This window comes from Hylobates moloch, unplaced genomic scaffold (genome assembly GCF_009828535.3).
Source record: "Hylobates moloch isolate HMO894 unplaced genomic scaffold, HMol_V3 SCAFFOLD_7, whole genome shotgun sequence".
NCBI lineage: Eukaryota > Metazoa > Chordata > Mammalia > Primates > Hylobatidae > Hylobates > Hylobates moloch.
This window is the reverse complement of record NW_026652282.1, coordinates 99,804,630-99,819,513: the sequence shown is the minus strand read 5'-3', so window position 1 is coordinate 99,819,513 and position 14,884 is coordinate 99,804,630. Positions and strand designations below refer to the sequence as shown.

At 41.9% G+C, this 14,884-nt stretch overlaps 1 protein-coding gene across 1 annotated transcript in view; it reads right to left on the bottom strand.

The window, feature by feature from the left end:
- The window catches only part of DOCK11 (dedicator of cytokinesis 11), a 214,575-nt gene that overhangs the window by 148,351 nt on the left and 51,340 nt on the right, over positions 1–14,884 (bottom strand). The window lies entirely within an intron of this gene.

Here is a 14,884-nt window from a genome sequence, read left to right as displayed (position 1 = left end):
TTTGATGGGATTGTTTGTTTTTTTCTTGTAAATTTGTTTGAGTTCATTGTAGATTCTGGATATTAGCCCTTTGTCAGATGAGTAGGTTATGAAAATTTTCTCCCAATTTGTAGGTTGCCTGTTCTTTTAATTTGGTTTCTATTACCACGAATCCAAGAATAAATATAAAAAGCATATATATACATATATACATATACCCACATTATGTATTTCCATCTCACCTACACATGTACTCATCTACACTGTACCACTGTCTTTGCTTCTGAAAGTCCAGTTTACAGGGCACTCACAGGGAAGCACAGAGTCATTAGTTGCCTGCCAGTTGTTGTTGAGTGCCCCAAGTGCTGAGCTTTAAATCAACAGGCCTAATGGAACTGAGCCATTTGTTTGGAGTTAGGGATTCACCATAGTTAAGGAGTAGCCTGTTGCTACAACTCACAGCAAAGCCCACAGGAACAGGAAAAGGTTGGGGACTGCCTGATGAGTTCATGCTGTCCCTCTATTCTCCCCTAAAAACAGACTTTGAGAGTCTGATAAAAGAGGCGAGAAAAGGGATTAGGAGCTCTCTGATGAATTGATGCTTCTTTCAATAAGTCACAAACTGCAGGCTATGTCAAGCAATTGTCACAGTGAAAGGCAGAGCTTATTCAAGTTGCAATTTCCGAGGATGACAGATCTGAAGTCACTTCAGGGTGAGATGGGAAGAGAAGCTAGGAAATAGACTCCTGGTGATTACTCAGGAAATGCATTCCTATGCATATTGTCTTATTCAAAGAAAATTTAAGCTTCTCATTTTTAATCACCCATCTGATTATCCAATATGATCCCTGATCATTTTGAGAACTTTAATTATGGAAAGAGTATTATTTGGCAAGGTCATTCTTGCCAACAACTTAACGTCTGGCAAAGTACCTGAAACATCAATTTATTTCTCCATAGCATGACCAAGCAAAATATATAAAAGCCTTAAGGGGCATTTCTTTTTAGAAAAACCAGTAAAAATAAATAACATTGATAGTTATTTTTGACTTGTATAAATATCATTGATTTTTTTAATGAATGACGAAAATATATAACAGTGTAAGGAATACCCTAACAGGTTAGACTGATAAATGCTACAGCTTCTCTCTCAGGAAGAGGCCACGTGGGCTATGTGCTATCAACAGAAAAGAGTCCTAGCAGAAAACATCAGCTTGTTTTGCAATGCCAGCCAATTAAATGTTATTGTATTAGTATACAAAGGAACAGAAAGAGAATGTGTGGGTATATTTATATCTTTCATATATTTACATATCTCATATATGTGAGAATATATACATATATTCTTGTATTCAATTAATCCACATTTAAGTTTGCTGGAAGAAATCTAGATTAATATTAAAGGAAAATGTTAATCATAATGATGATTATATATGTATGTTTGCTTATTTTCTTTATTTTTATTTTTATTTTTGGTAGAGACAGGGTCTCCCTATGTTGCCCACGCTGGTCTCGAACTCCTGAGCTCAAGGGATCCTTCTGCCGCAGCCTCCCCAAAGTGAGCCACCCTGCCCAGCCTGTTTGCTGATTTTCATGACAATGGTTCACATCTCTCATTAAAATGATGGGAATAGAAGGCTTAAAATTCCATGCTGAGATCACTTCAAATGAATAACATGTAATGAACACTAACTGTGTAACACATTGCTTTTTAAAGTTATCACAATAATTATCTATAACAAAATTAGAATACATCTTTCAGGCTAAAAGTAACATGAAAAAAATAATATGAAAAAATTTAGATTTGAATTGTTCAAATCTAAAACTGAAATTCTGCCGCTTCAGTGGTACAGCCTATAGAATCCACTTGCAGAGTCAACAGCCAGCAACAAAGACAGAGGCAGAAGAAGAAAAAATACAGAGCAAAACATGTGTGACATACAGTCAAATTATAGTCTGGGAAATTTTTTTTTCACATACAGCTGCCTCACCAAGCAAAGAAATTCTGTGGCAGCCACCACTTCCAATATTAGCAAAGCACATCATTACAATGGAGATGGAAAGGGATATGAAATTACAGCAAATCACTTCCTGTAACATTGCAATTATATCTAAATGTGACACTAGGGTAGGTAGCTTATGAATCTGGGGAGAGAACACGATGCCTGAAAGAGCACTCAGAAAGAGCAGTTGCCTGAAAGTCTTATGATACAATTTCAGCCAGTATCTCCTGCTAACCAGCAGTGAAATTGTCCTCAAGACTCTGCTTCTCTCAGTTTACTCACTTGTAAAATGATGAGATCAGATGAGATGATCTGTAAGATCATATTCTTCCACAATCTACGAATAATTTCATTCAACTTGAACAAATAACACAGCAGCCTTCCTAGCCTGGAAGCTACTCTCCCCACGTGATTTCTCATACACTAGAAACACAGTTTGGACAGTAAGGAATATTTTTAAAAGTCATCTCTATGTAGAAATCAGACTCTGCCCAACAACAAATTGTAAGATCTTTTCTCATTCTAATATTTTATGATACATGTTGGGTTTCAACTTCTGAGAAGCTTTTAAGATATCTTTTGCAGAGAAGAAAGGAATATACTAAATCTCTCCCATGGAAATCAAAGGGAAATCAGAAACATAACTTCCTAGACATTTAAAAAATCTCCACAATGCAGTTATTTAGGGTATAAGTTTATATGTATTTTTTTACATTTCTAAAAGAAGACAGGTGTTAACGACTATATAGAATAATGGTAATTACTCTGTATCATACCTGTCATTTGAAGGCTGCAAGTCTTTTGTAACCAATAGCTAATTCTTTTAATGCCTCTTGGGGCATTAAATTATCCACATTTTACGTAACAGCAAACTGAGGGACCAAGAGCTCATTCAAATTCACACAGGCGGCCAGGAGCGGTGGTTCATGCCTCTAATCCCAACACTTTGGGAGGCCGAAGCGGGTGGAACATCTGAAGTCAGAAGTTCGAGACCAGCCTGGCCAACATGGTGAAACCGTCTCTATTAAAAATGCAAAAATTAGCCAGGCGTGGTGGCGCACCCCTGTAATCCCAGCAACTCGGGAGGCTGAGGTGAGAGAATTACTTGAACCCGGGAGGTGGAGGCTGCAGTGAGCCGAGATCACACCACCGCACTCCCGCCTGGGCGAGAGAGCAAGACCCCGTTTCAAAACAAAACAAAAAAAGGTTCACACAGGCAAGTCACTGATAGAACTGGAATCAGAATAGGATAATGGCTACAAAGAGAACCTTGCCCAAATCCTCCAATGGCTTCCCATCTTACTTTACATTAAGATCTAAATCCTCACTATAGCCCAGAACACTGCACAGGATTTGGCCTCAGATTACTTCTTGGATTCTATTTCTTCTCTCTCTCTCTCTCTTTTTTTTGAGATGGAGTCTCATTCTGTCTCCCATGCTAGAGTACAGTGGCGTGATCTCAGCTCACTGCAAGCTCTACCTCGTGGGTTCACGCCATTCTCCTGTCTCAGCCTCCTGAGTAGCTGGGACTACAGGCACCCGCCACCACGCCCGGCTAATTTTTTTGTATTTTTAGTAGAGACGGGGTTTCACCATGTTAGCCAGGATGGTCTCGATCTCCTGACCTCATGATCCACCTGCCTCGGCCTCCCAAAGTGCTGGGATTACAGGCATGAGCCACCGCGTCTGGCCTTCCTTGGACTCTATTTCTAATCTTTCTGCTCCAGCTACACTGGCTTATCTGCTGTTACTCAAATATCTCAAGTAAGCTCCTTCGGGTCTCTGTACTTCCTGTTTCCTCAGCCTAGAATCCTCTTTCTTCACTATCCACACAGTTTACTTTCTTACTCCTTTCAGGTCTTTGCTTGAATCTCCCCTCCTCTGGGAGGCCTTCCGTACCACCTGCCCTCATCATAGCACCCAGTTATGTCTTTTTCATGGAGTGATCCCTATATAAATATGTTATTCATCTATCTGTTTTATTTGCCGTCTCTTTCTAGCCCATGAAGTTTCATGTTTCATCTACTGCTGTTATCCCCCAGTACCTATAACAATGCCTGGACTCAATAAAATGTTTCAAAATGAATAAACAATGAATGAATAATCCCATTTCCAGCACAGATTCTCCAGCAGATTCTCCAGTGGTTTCATCCAACAGAATTGTGTTTCTCCGTAATGCCCACACTCTTCTTCCTCCTCCTCCTTGTCTTTATTATTTTTGTTAGATGGTGAACACAGCGAAAATGCCCCACCTTACTCAGTGAGGAACATGGATCCTGAAGAGTGGCCCGTTTAGACCACCCACAACAATAAAACAGAGAGCAAGCCAAAGGATTTGATTCTATAGGATCAGGTCCTGCTAACTCTGCTGAAGGCCCCAAGCTGTTGGAATGACGAACTTTTTTTTTTTTTTTTTTTCAGAGACAGAGCCATGCTCTGTTGCCCAGGCTGTAGTGCAGTGGTGTGATCTTGGCTTACTGCAACATCTGCCTCCCGGATTCAAGCAATTCTCCTGCTTCAGCCTCCCGAGTAGCTGGGATTACAGGTGCATGCCACCACGCCTGGTTAATTTTTTTTCTTTTTTGTATTTTTAGTAGAGATGGGGTTTCACCATGTTGGCCAGGCTGGTCTTGAACTCCTAGCCTCAAGTGATCTACCCACCTCAGCCTCCCAAAGTGCTGGGATTACAGGTGTGAGCTACTGTGCCTGGTCAGATGACAACCTTTTTGAACCCCTTCTGGAGCAGGAACAAAGGCCTTTTGTCATTCAGCTGCATCAAAGATTAAACATAGGAAGGAAAGTTGGAGCACTTAGTATCCTCAAAGTAGGAAAACGGCTGGGGGTGGCGGCTCAGGTCTGTAATCCCAGCACTTTGGGACGCCGAGGCGGGTGGATCACCTGAGGTCAGGAGTTCGAGACCAGCCTGGCCAACATGGTGAAACCCTGTCTCTACTAAAAATACAAAAATTAGTCGGGCGTGGTGGTGCATGCCTGTAATCCCAGCTACTTGGGAGGCTGAGGCTGGAGAAGTGCTTGAACCCAGGAGGCAGAGGCTGCAGTGAGCAGAGATTGCACCACTGCACTCCAGCCTGGAAGACAGAGCGAGATCCTGTGTCAAAAAAAAAAAAAAAGAAAGAAAGAAAAGAAAGTAGGAAAACCTTTAATCACTTTATACAACAAATCCCAAGAGTGTTTACCTATTGTGTGTTACCTAGAGGGGTAATTATTTACTGCTAAATTGCATGAACCAGAAGCCCTTAGAAAGGATACTTCAAAGATTTACAGGCAGAGTAGGTAGGCCAGGAGCAATGTAGAAATGATGTGGGGGAACTTGCCTAATGTCTCAGACAGAACACAATGGAAGAGCCAGCAAGGAAAAGGAGAAAGCAGGAGAGACAGAGACATACTGGGTCTTAGAACTGTTCTGCACAAAAATGAAAGAAACAATGGGGAAAAAAAACCACAGGACTTAGAAAAGTGAGTTGCAGTAATGACACCAGAATGCCAGGAACTTCATCCTGCTAAAGAACCCCTACCACTACGTTGGCAACCTGATATATATCTCACCTCTCTCCATCATGTCATTTACAGTCCTATCAAGTTTGTTTGTTTGTTTGTTTTTCTTTTCAAGATGAAGTCTCACTCTGTTGCCCAGGCTGGAGTGCAGTGGCACAATCTCAGCTCACTGCAACCTCAGCCTCCTGGGTTCAAGCGATCCTCCCACCTCAGCCTCTCAAGTGGGTGGGACTACAGGTGTGTGTCACCATACCCAGCTAAGCTTTTTGTATTTTTAGTGGAGACAGGGTTTCACCATGTTGCCCAGGCTGGTCTCAAACTCCTGACCTCAAGTGATCCTTCTGGCTTGGCCTCCCAAAGTGCTGGCATTACAGGCATGAGCCACCACACCCGGCCCAAAGTTTTAATAAATGACACTGTCCTACCCACTGAGAAACTGAGTAAAAATCAAATAGCTTTTCTTAAATAATTCTACTATATCTGGGCACTGAAGAGTTCTTCAACTATTTGATTTAAAGCCAAGTCTAGTAGGAGGGGTCTACAATCTACCTTTCTCATTACAGATAAATTATTTTATCAGATGTATTTCAGCACGGCATGACACTGCTCAAATAATCAATGACTCTCAATTACTCACATAATAAGGCACACATGCCAGATACTGGCATTCAAGGCCCTCCCACAATCCTAATAATATAAAATAACAACAATTGCTAACATCTGTGGGGTGCTTTGTGCATTACGGTCTCTGGTTAAGTGCTTTCCTTGTATTATTTCATTGAATCCTAGTAACAATTTGTGTGGTCATTACTGTTATGCCCTCCATATTACAGAAGAGAAATGGAGGCACAAGGTGATACCAAAGGACCAAATCAACTTCATCTCCCATGACTACTGAGCTTCACCTAACCATTCTGCCTTATACATATTGCCTGGCACACTTTCTCCTTTCTGATTCACTTCCTTCGAGGCCCCGCCTTCTTCAAGAAGCCTTCTCTGACCCCAGGCCACAATGATCTAGATTCATGTAGCACTTGGTCACTGTACCATCTTTAAACAATTATTTTTATTGTGTGTCTCACCTCCCCAAAAAGGTGGTTTTTTGTTTTGTTTTGTTTTTTTGAGACAGAGTCTCACCATGTTGCCCAGGCTGGAGTGCAATGGTGCGATCTCAGCTCACCGCAACCTCTGCCTCCCGGGTTCAAGAGATTCTCGTGCCTCAGCCTCCCGAGTAGCTGATATTACAGGTGCACACCATGACGCCTGGCTAATTTTTGTATTTTTAGTAGAGACAGCGTTTCACTATGTTGGCCAGGCTGGTCTCGAACTTTTGACCTCAAGTTATCAGCCCACCTCGGCCTCCCAAAGTGCTGGGATTACAGGTGTGAGCCGCCGTGCCCAGCCCACCTTCCCAAAAAGGTTTTAAGCTCTACATCTGACACTTCTCTCTACCCTCCACAATGCTAATACCTTGTATTAACAAGCCATTCAATATCTATTTGGTAGCCAGGCATGGTGGGATGCACCTGTAGTCCCAGGTACTTGGGAGCCTGAGGCAGGAGGATCGCTTCAGCCCAGGTATTGGAGGCTGCAGTGAGCTATGATTGTGCCACTGCACTCTAGCCAGGGCAATATAGTAAGACCTTGTCTCTGAAAAAATTAAATGAAAAAATTATCTATTTGGTCATGAATTTGTTGATACCCAATAGTGTCTGACACATAGGAAGCACCTAATAAATGGTTTTTGAGAAGTAATATGAATGAGAGAAAACAAAACATAAAAAACAAATTAGTGAAAAAATCTCTTACACATAATAAATGAATGCAATCCATTTGTTAGCTGTAAGAGATAGTCTGGTAGATTTGAGAATACAATTGGACTAACATATCAAAAATAAAATATTTTCTCTTCCTTTTGTTCTAACACACATAGTGACCTTGACCTCCCAGCAATTATTTTAATATTGTATGTGCTTTCTTAGGTCAAATCCTCATTTGATTTGATGGTCTCCCACTGCAGAGGAGGAAAAATCCCTCCTGGAAGAGTTAAGGATTTAAGGACTTTTGGACTCTGGATATATAACAAATGGCTCTTTTTGTGCCAAAAAAATTTTAAAGGGCACTAGAAGTGAGTCATACATCAACCAGTTGAACTTGCAACCCCGATATCATATCAAGGCACTTCAGTGTTTAATTGCTGAGAATGGGGAGGAGAGAGCTAGAGGAATGTGACCAAATTGAGCCAAAAAGATGCATAAAGGTGGGTGTCCCAGGAGTTGGCCAAGAATCTGCAGCAATTTTTTTAAAAATGAAAAACCACCCTGAAGATTAAATTCCTCCATATATCATTATATCTCTTAGGAGAAACAGTTCTAAATACCAGGGGAAGGCTATGTCCAATATCACAGCTATCTAAGCCCACATTAAATTCCTTCATTGATATGAAAAGAAGTTGAATAAAGCAGATGTCTCTAGCAGCTACTTGCGAAAGACAGAATGTAAATGAATAGGGGTCTGTTAGGATTGTGGTTTCTGTCTAAAGGATCATGTATTCTCTATGACATCTTAAAACTTCTTTCTAATACTTTTCCAGGAATTCAAGAGTGGCAGCAAGGTACATCCTCATTAACTAGAAACCACCAATTGACGAAATTAATCACTATGATAAAGCTTGTCCTGTTTTAACTTGAATACCAAGAACAAAGCAAATTACAAGTGCTAAATGTTCACTGCACCCAAACAACCAACAGAGCGTTGGTTTTTGTTTTTTGGGGGTTTTTTGAAAAAAAAAAAAAAAAAAAAAAAAAGGGATGAGGTCTCGCTTTGTGCCCAGGCTGGAGTGCAGTGGCACAATCATAGCTCACTGCAGCTTCAAACTCCTGGGCTCAATTCAAACTCCTGGGCTCAAGTGATCCTCCTGACTCAGCCTCTTAAGTAGCTGGGATTACAGGCACATGCCACCACACCCAGCACAACAGAGCTTCTGCAAGAACTGCATGATGCATCTTCTTCAGTGAGAGGAAGTGCTTGGGCACGGAGCACTGTGACTCGTGGAGTGATGCACATTATTCGAAGCTTTCCTGTAGCCCAGGCTCCTCAGGGCAAGTTTCTCAGCCAACAATGAGGTTATACTCAGCAGGCACTTCTGGGAAAATATGCCCATTTCAGAAGGTGGTGCAGATTATATCTCAACTGACCAGAGCAGGGGGAAAGCTATATATTGAGGAAAATATAAATTTTTATCCTATAAATATGGGGTCCTCTAATCTTCCCATACGAAGAACTCAGCCTAGTTCCTCTACCAGCCCCTCTTTTCCCTACAGCCCATCGACTTGAATGCATTGCAAGTCATTGCAAGAACTATCAACTTGAATGTCCTTGTAAAACTTGCTGGCAAGCTAGCTGGGAAGCTTGAACTGTCTACAGCAACCCATATACAAATTACTATGGCTACATTATTTAGATTGCATTAAAGGCCATGGGGTTGCTTTCTCAAAAGATCTTATAAAGTTGGAATCTTCTAATTCCCTTTTATCAACTGCACTTTGCTGAGTCTCTTCTAATACTCTTTCCTTTGTTTTATTTTTGCCCTTTCTCTCACGATATGATTCCTCCCTTCCTTGCTATTAGAGTCCTCCCTCCCTTCCTTTTTTTTTTTTTTTTGAGACAGAGTGTCACTCTGTCACCCAGGCTGGAGTGCAGTGGCACAATCTTGGCTCACTGCAACCTCCACCTCTTAAACTCAGGTGATCCTCCCACTTCAGCCTCCAGAGTAGCTGGGACTATAGGAGTGCACCACCACGCCTAGCTAACTACTTTTGTATTTTTTGTAGAGGCAAGGTTTCATCATGTTGCTCAGGCTGGTCATGAATGCCTGGGAAGATTCCTGTATTTCTAACAGTCAAAATGTCCAGCAAAACAACTCAGACCTATTTCTAAAATCAGTTTAAAGTTGTGCATAATTTCAAACTTTCCAAAAAACTGATTGTAATTTTTTTTTTTTTTAAGAGATCGAGTATTGCTCTGTCAGTCAGGCTGGAGTACAGTCATGCAATCACAGCTCACTGTAGCTTTGACCTTCCAGGCTCAAGCGATCCTCCCACCTCAGCTTCTCAAGTAGCTGCAAATACAGGCATGCGTCACCATGCCCAGCTAATTTTTTTATTTTTTGAAGAGACAGGGCTCGCTGTGTTGCCCAGGCTAGTTTCGAACTCCCAAACTCAAGCAATCCTCCTGCCTTGGCCTCCCAAAGTGCTAAGATTACAGGCGTGAGCCACTGTGCCCAGCACATAATTTTTAAAATTTAGAAATTTCTTAACGAATAAAGACGCTTAAATGTACCCCTCTCTCTAAAAGGCACCAAGATACCTTGCTTTTATTCCCTAGTAATTCCAGAGGGATCTGCAGGCCAGTGTCAAGCCACAGGACATCAAATAAGCTCAGATAAAACACAGGGAAGAAGCTTGGCTTATGGAGGCTGTTATTTGCCACTGAGTCATGATTAATAATCAGATCTGCTGTTGCTTCCTAGTTAGTCTTCCGTGAGATTGCAGGGGTTATCAAAGCTTGGATTTTCCAAAAAGAAAAGATTCTTTGCTCTCAACTCTGCAAGCTCTGGCCCTGAGGTGCTGGTTGCTAAATCTACCAACGCTTCTTACCAGTGTGGGCTGGAGTTTCTAGCGGGCAGGGAACTCCAGATGCTCTAAGGATAAACCTGCCTCCAGGATTGGGGAAATGACTCAGATAATAGCACACCTGAGTCATCTTCCCATTTGCTTATGAGCTTCATTAGTATTCTTCACTTCAAACATTACCATAGTAGAAAAAAAATACATAGAAACTTTCCTCTCAAACTCTGCCAACCCTTTGTCTCAGTTCTTCTGCCTCTGCCTTTTCCAATTATCCAAGAGCTGGGTCAGCTGCTCACCGCATCTTTAGCTTTAGCCTCCTATGCCTGAAACAATCCAGACTCGATGCAGGAAGAACTTATATGATCCTCCACCCTGTAACAGAGCACTGAAAGGTACAAACCAGACTCTCCCAGTGTGCCCTGGTTCACAGGCCTGGACTTGCGCTTTGGCCCTCACTTCAAGTTCTAGCCTGGAAACTATAAAACTGCTCCCCCTATTCAATCCTCTGCCCCATACACTCACTTGCCCTGTATTGATACAGAAAGAGAACATGAAAAAATGATGTGTCAACATGCAGTTCCAACTAATTTCAATAATGTTGAACTAAATAACAGTTAAAACACTTTTTTTTTTTTGAGATAAGGTGTCACTCTATCACCCAGGCTGGTGTGCAGTGGCACAATCTCGCCTCACTACAGCCTCGACCTCCCAGGCTGAAGTGATCCTCCTACTTCAACGTCCCAAGTACCTGGGACTACAGGGGAGCACCACTTCACATTGCTAATTTTGTTCATTTTTGTAGAGACAGGGTCTCGCTATGTTGCCTAGGCTGGTCTTAAACTCCTGGGTTCCAGTGATCCTCCCACATTGGCCTCCCAAAGTGCTGGGATTACAGGCATGAACTACCACGCCTGGCCCAAAATACAGTTATTAGAGGAAAAAGTAATCTTGGCAAAATGCCTCAGAAGGTTCTAGCTGAACCCTCCTCTGATTCTCCTTCTAGCTGTGACAAATTCTGAAATACAACACTACTGCTATGGCTCAGGAGATGAAATCAGAAGAATAAAGGATATATATTTAGCTCCCAGAAATTCAAAATGGAGATTCATAATTTATAATGGAAAAGAGTGGGGATAAATGAAACTCATAACCAGAAACAGTTCCCAAACCACAATATGGCCTTTGCATTTCAAAGTATTTCCTATTAACTTTTTTTAAGCTGTGTAGTAGCCAAGCATGGTGGCTGATGCCTGTAATCTCAGAATTTTGGGAGGACAAGGTGGGAGGATCACTTGAGTCTAAGAGTTTGAGACCAGCCTGCACAACATAGGGAGACCCCATCTCTACCAAAAACAAACAAACAAAATTAGCTGTGCACGGTGCTATGTGCCTGTGGTCCCAGCTACTTGGGAGGCTGAAGTGGGAGGACTGCTTGAGCCTGGGAGTTTGAGACTGCAGTGAGCCGTGGTCGCGCCACTGCACTCCAGCCTGGGCGACACAGTGAGACTGTCTCAAAAACAAATAAATAAATGATAAAAATAAAGATAAAAGTTGTGTAGCTTCATATCACCAATTAACTTGGTTTATTCCTCTTTTCCTTCCTTTGCCTGATGTTTGGTAGAGGTTTTAAAAAGAAAGAAATAGGCCGAGCACAGTGGCTCACACCTGTAATCCCAGCACTTTGGGAGGCCGAGGCAGATGGATCACTTGAGATCAGGAGTTCGAGACGAGCCTGGCCACATGGTGAGACCCCGTCTCTAATAAAAATACAAAAATTAGCCAGGGATGGTGGCGTGCGCCTGTAATCCCAGCTACACAGGAGGCTGAGGCAGGAGAATGGCTTAAACCCGGGAGGTGGAGGTTGCAGTGAGCTGAGATTGCACCTCTGCACTCCATCCTGATGCAACAGAGCAAGGAGCCATCTCAAAAAAAAAAAAAAAGTTTTTATATGTTAATGATCACACACACACACACACACACACACACACACACACACACACACACAGCCAGAATATGAGCAGCTGAGGATAAAAAGAGGCAAAGCAAAGAGCCTAGCTCAGCTGCAGCAAAACAACAATTAGCTGGAGACAAGTGGCAGCTGTCCCCTTCAGCTGTGGGCTATGTGGTCACCAGGTTGCCTCGGACCCACCACACACTCTATGAATTCATGGCTCCTGCCTGGCCACTGTTAGTGCTAGAGTTTCCAAGCTCAGGGATAAGAAACACACAAGCTGAACAATCAATCTTTGCCTAACTAATTGTATTAGTTTCCTATTGCTGTTGTAATAAATTACCACAAATTTGATGGCTTAAAATAGCACAAATTTATTATCTTATAGTTTCGCAGGTTAGAAGTCTGACATGGGTCTCACTGGGCTAAAATCAAGGTGTCAGCAGGGCTACGTTCCTTTCTGGATGCTGCATGGGAGAATCCATTTTCTTGCCTTTTGCAGCTTCTAGAAGCTGCCTGCATTTCTCGGCCTGTGACTCCTTTCTGTATCCTCAAAGCCAGCAACACAGCATCTCTCTCTGGTCCTCCTCCTGTTCTCACATCTCTTTCCCTGACTGTCCTTACATCTCTTTCCCTGACTGTCCTTTTCTGCCTCCCTCTTCCACTTATGGGGTTCTTGAAATTGCACTGGGCCCACCCGCATAATTGAGGATACCGTCCCTCCTGCCAATTAGTAATTTTAATTCCTCTTTGCCATGTAGGGGACCATTGACTGGTTCCAGGGATTAAGACATAGACATCTTTGAGAGGCCATCAATTCCTCCCATCACATCAATTGATCAATGTGTATTTCACAAATTATGAGGGAAAATGTAAAGCATGTGCTTTTTGGCTTATAATATATGGACTCCTACAAAATTAGAAGTTGTTCGTAAGGCAAATTAAAGTTGAAAGGTATTAAACTAAAGGAATCTGTGGCAAATTATTCTGTAAAGGTATTAATTTCCTAACATCTTATTTTATGAATCCAGATTTTTGCACATTTATTTAATGTGAGGCTAAGGCTTAAATGTGGGTAAAACCATTCATTCCTTCATGCATTTATTTATTTAATTTAGAGACAGCATCTAATTCTGTTGCCCAGGCTGGAGTGCAGTGGTGCGATCATAGCTCACTGCAGCCTCGAACTCCTGGGCTCAAGTGATCCTCCTGCCTTGGCCTCCCAAAGTGCTGGGATTACAGGTATGAGCCTCCTGCCTGGCCCTATTTGAATGTTTTGAGAATGTATAAGAAGGGGAATGCAGTCAAAAACGATACAACCATTTTCTGATAATTCACACAGAAATGTAACCTTCACACGTACATTTCTGAACCTGATAACTGGCAGGAAATATATTGTAATAAACCCTTGAGTCTCATTCAGCTGGCGAGCACTGATAGTATGCTGGTTAAGAGTATAGGCTCTGACATCAGCCTACCTAGGTTCAAATCCTACCTCTGAAACCTTGGAGCTGTGGGACCTTGGGTTAATTATTGAATTTCTTTGAGCTTCACTTTCCAAATCTATAAACTAAGAATAGTTAGCAGTACCTATTGCATAGGGCAGCCATGAGAATTAAACGAGATACAAAATATAAAACACCCACTATGGTGCCTGGTACATGTTAAGTCCTCAATAAATGGGTTCTCTTACTTGCTGAGGCCCATGCTTAGGTGCAAGCGATATACAGGAAGTATCCTACAACTTGGATTCATTATTTTCAGGGCTTGAAAATGAAAGTGAGAACAGGACATGACCACCAAAGGGAAGGCAGCAGGCAAAATATTAAATTAAGATAAAATTTGAGTCTTCCCTTGGTAGATACCCATGGTTTCTACTTGCAGCCTATGTGAAAGATAGAATGACCTTCAATACTTAATGCAAGTGTGAATCATCCTCAGAAAAACCACATGATTTTATATTGAATATCTGAAAGAACAGTTATATTTGGTATCAGAGCATAATTTGTTTTTCTGCTCAGAATCCTCATGTAGTTTGTTTTCCCTTTGGATTTTAATGGCTCTTTACAGCCTCCCAAATAAGTGAACCTCATGTCCAAGGTGTTCAAGGCTCTGCACAATTTTATCCTTTTTTGTAAAAAAAAAAAAAAAAATTATTTATTTTTGAGATACACTCTCCCTCTGTTGCCCAGGCTGGAGTGCAGTGGTACCATCTTGGCTCACTGCAACCTCCGTCTCCTAGGCTCAAGGGATTCTCCCAGGCTCAAGGGATTCTCCCACCTCAGTCTCCTGAGTAGCTGGGACTACAGGTGTGTGCTATCACGCCAGGCTAATTTTTGTATTTTTTGTAGAGATGGGGTTTCATCATGTTGCACAGGCTGGTCTCGAACTCCTGCCCTCAAGCAATCCACCCACCTCAGCCTCCCAAAGAAGGAGGGACTACAGGTGCGAGCTACTGCACCCAGCCCAATTTTATCCTTTTCAACGTTTCAACTTTCATCTCACTTAAACCCCTTATGCAAACTCACTATCCTGCCAAACTACAAAACTTTCTAGTTAGGCTGTTCTGACTGCACTGAAGGACTGCTTTGTATACTAGTTAAAATAGTACATTTCTTGTCTAATCTGGAGGCTGAGACCAGGGACCACATTTTAGATATCTACATATTTCCCCACAGTGACTAATATGTAATAAGTACCTAATTAATATTTGCTAAAGAAATGGATTACTTGTCCTTCCACTCATTAAGGTCATTTCTACATATGAAACTTTGATGCCCATTTTTCTTTTTTTTTTTTTTTTT